The 4,057-nt window shown below is 52.9% G+C and overlaps 1 long non-coding RNA gene across 1 annotated transcript; it reads right to left on the bottom strand.

The window, feature by feature from the left end:
- Window positions 1-536: 536 nt before the first annotated feature.
- On the bottom strand, window positions 537-3,760 carry LOC311421266. The gene is made up of 4 exons (XR_014684771.1): window positions 3,696-3,760; window positions 3,563-3,609; window positions 3,336-3,472; window positions 537-862 (listed from the first exon to the last, which is right to left on the bottom strand). It is a non-coding gene; the product is annotated as an uncharacterized lncRNA (long non-coding RNA).
- Between the last annotated feature and the right edge of the window lie 297 nt (window positions 3,761-4,057).

Below are 4,057 nucleotides of genomic sequence, written 5' to 3'. Positions count from 1 at the left end.
GTCTGACCCATCTAGGAATTTTACTCTGGCAATTCCCACAGCCCTTGGTTACCTTAGTAAGAGTGTCTTGCAGGGGGTCGAGGACCTATCACACACCCACAAATCCTATAGGAATCCCTTCGGTCCTTCACCGGCCAAGTCCCTCGCGGGAGATTGGAACCGCGGTTAGAAGACCTCCACAATCGCTTCGGAACTAAGTTCCATCTCAGTCACACTCTTACACACACAGGCAACCGAACCCCACCCAACCAAACGGTATACGCTTTAAATGCTTACGACTCCGTCATCTTCGTTCGGATCTTCACACACACAATTATGGGCAAAATATAGTGCTGCAGCTGGCAAGGGAGCTGAAAAAAAGAATCAGAAACTTTGCTTACCTTTATTCAGGTTTAAGATGCCATTAGTTCCGACCTGACTCAAACAGCAGCCACCAAATGGTGGGGGTGCCTCTCCTAGATCAAACCAGAAATCAGGAACCAAAGCCCTCCCGGACGAGCGCCCGCTTGTAATAAATGACTGGGTCCCAAATAGGATTGCAATTGAAATTTACAATTTATTAAATGAATAGAGGTAAGCAAGCAGCGCTGGGTGCGCCAGGAGTCTCTGCTCCACCAAGACGCACACAAGTTACATCAGGCGGCTGGTTTTTATGCTGCTAGGCTAATACATATTCATTACTACTTCTACAAAAGGCAGGGTTATTCTAATTAGTTCCCAGAATCCAAACCCTCCCACTGGTGCAGGCGTTATCAGTCTCCGGTGGTCCCTCTGGGGGCCGCTCGTACTGAAGGCTCGTAGTCTTCCTCCCAGGCTTTTCTCTTGTCCATCTCCTTTGTCCATCTTGGCTGGATGGCAGACACTTGCATAGTGTCCCATGCAACAGTTGTAATAGTTAGCAGTTATTCTGAAACCCCTTTGTTCTCTTATCCCCTATTGACCCGAATTGCTGGACCATTCCTTTGCAAGATTCAAGAACTATATATATTAACCACTCTGGTTTTCTCAGACTTTTCATCATATCATGCGGCCCTAGCATTGTTCCATATTGACACGAATCAGACGAACTCATTTCACACTGTTAAGCTGTCTTATCACTGCAAGCATATCTCAATACCACCTTCCTTCCCTCTACAGGATGTAACTGCGCAAAAACAACATTTTTATTCCCACAACCTTGATCCCCTTACCCTGAAATCCTTATTCCCCTTAAACCTAACAACTCTAACCACAACCCTAACCCTTATTATCAACCCCCTAACGCTAATGACACTGACCTTAATCCAAACCCCAAACTGCCCCTAACCCCAGACAACCAACAACGAAACACACACACACAAAGATGGAAACTACAAAAAAGGCAAAACCCACGATACAGGCCCCAAATCACAAATACGCAACCAAAATGCTACAGAAAAGCCCCAGATGCAGGCCCCAAATGCTACTGCTAGGCCTCAAAAGCTCAAGATGCATCCCAAAGCAAAAATGCAGGCCCCAAACGTTACAGAAAAGCCCCCAAACCCAGGCTGCACAAGTCTACAAGCAGGCCCCAAACTGCCAACAGAAGCAGGCACCAACCACACCCAGATGCAGACCCCAACTGCCCACAAGCAGCTCCTACCCCACCACCCCCTCCCAAGAACTGGACTCCACCCAGACACTGGCCCAAGACCCGGACCCGACCCCCGCCAACCCCCCTACCCTCCCCCCGACACAGGTGTACAAGCAGCTCACAACCCGCCCCTTCAGAGACCGGTCCCACTCCCCCCACCCCCCCCCAAGACACGGGATGCGGAGGTGTACAACCAACTCCCAACTCCCTCCCCCTCAAAGGGAGGCCCCAAAGACCCCCAAATGGAGGCTCCTAGAGTGAACAAACAGCTCCCAACTTCCCCAGGCACAGGCCCCCCCCCCCCCCCCCCAAACACAGGCCACAAAGGTGTATAAACAGCCCAGACCCCCCTCCAAGACCATGGCCCCTATAGTGTACAAGCAGCTCCCAAACACCCACAGATGCAGGCCCCAACCCTTCTCAAAAGGGAGGCACCTAGAATGCATGAGCAACTCCCAACCAGCCTAAACATAGGTCCAAAAGTGCACAAGAAGCTCCCAACCCCCCTCAAATACAGACCCCAAAAGTGTACAAGTAGCTCCCCCCCTGAGACAGGACCCAAAGGTGTACAACCAGTTCCCAACACCCCTGAGACACAGGCCCCAACCGCCCCCCCAGACACAGCGACCCAAATTCTACAAGCAGCTCCCAACCCCTGCCAGGCACGCCCCCTACCCTATACAAGCAGCTCCCAACCCTCCCCCCCCCCCCCCGAGGGAGGCCCCCAAGGCCCCCACAAACACAGGCCCCTACAGTGTACAGGCAGCTCCCAGCCACCCCCAGATGCTGGCCCCAAAGTTGTACAAACAGCTCCCAGCCACCCTGCAGAAACAGATTCCTACATTGTACAAGCAGTTCCCAGCCCGCTAGACACAGGCCCTGACCCCCCACACATGCAGGCCCCAAAGGTGAACAAGCAGCTCCCACCCCTCCCCCAGACGCAGGTCCCAAGCCCCCCCCCCAAACACAGGCCCCTGCAACCAGCACCCAACCCCCTACCCCCGATGCCAGGCCCAAAGGTGTAGAAGCAGCTCCAAACCTCCTCCCTCAACCCAGGCTCCAACAGTGTACAAGCACCTCCCAACCAACCCTCCCCTTCCCCCCCCCCCCCCGCCCCCCGACACAGGCTCCAAAGGAATACAAAGAGCTCCCACCCCTCCCCCAGATGCTGGTCTCAACCCCACCCCGCCCCCAGAAGCAGGCCCCAAAGGTGTAGAGTCAGCTCCCAACCCCCTCAATGCCGGCCCCAAGGGTCTACAAGCAGCTCCCCCCTTGCCCCCAGATACCGGCCCCCAGACACAGACCCCAAAAGCCTAATCACAGGCCCTGAACTCTAGAGGCAGGCTCCAAAACCCAGGACAAAGCCCCAGTGGTTCGAGACAGGGCCCAAATCCCAGACACAGGCCCCAAGCGCTAAACATATGCCAAAAAAAGTATTAGTGCTGGTGCCAAATGTTACAGACAGGCCCCAAAGCCCGAGATGCTAAAGGCTGAGACGTAACTTGGCTTTCTGAATTACTGGAAAGCAGCTTTCATTCTCAGATAATTGTGTGCAGGCTAGATAGGATGGGGCTTCAGGCACCTCTTCACCTGAGGAAACACACTGCCATCAGGCACCGCTGTGCCAGACAAGCTTGTTCTGCTAGAACACCCTACTCAGATGCACTGTGGCATTCAAGTGAACTGCTTTCATGCAAATATAACGACTGATGTTACAACCCACCTTGCCTGTGGCACCTGATGAACAGAAGAGTAAGCCACCGCAGCGCTTCAAAACCATCCCTGCACGTGCCGCTCCTTGTCGCTCTCTGGCCTTATCTCATATCCTTATCCACTTCTGTGGAGAGCCTGCCACGGCACCTGCAAAGCAAGACGGACACCTTTCATAGTCACCTTGTGCTACTTGGTCGTTCTGCTCCAACCCAGCTCATGACCAGCCCCTCTTCTTACACAGCTCTTCAGAGTGCAGTTTGCTCCTTTGAGCCTGTACGAAACACCTGTGAAAGAAAAAGAAACGCATAGGCCGATGCAGCATCCAAAGACACAGCACAACTAGGTGAGTTACTCTCATCTGCTCCCTTACCTCTGCCGCTTACCAGCCCCCGAGGCAGATGCTTCAATCTACCCTCTTCAAACAGCTACAACACCTCTAAAAGACAAAGAGGGGATGCCTAGAGGAACAGTGAGACCTACAACACAACAACTGCTACATCTGTTCCTCACTCACCTTGCCAGAGGCAGCTCTGCGTGTGACATCCCAGGTTGTACACTGCGTTACCTAACCCTTACCGTAACCCTTACCCTAAACCTTCTCACCCTTACCATTACCCAAATCCTTACCTTTACTTTTTCCTTACCCTTACTCTTTCCTTTAACCATAACCTTACCCTTACCCTATACCTTACTCCAACCCTTCCCCTTACCTTCCCCTTCCCCTTACACTTA

This window comes from Aythya ferina (assembly GCF_964211825.1).
Source record: "Aythya ferina genome assembly, chromosome: 19".
NCBI classification, from domain to species: Eukaryota; Metazoa; Chordata; class Aves; order Anseriformes; family Anatidae; genus Aythya; species Aythya ferina.
The sequence above is the reverse complement of the archived record's forward strand: the minus strand, read 5'-3'. Positions and strand labels throughout refer to the sequence as shown.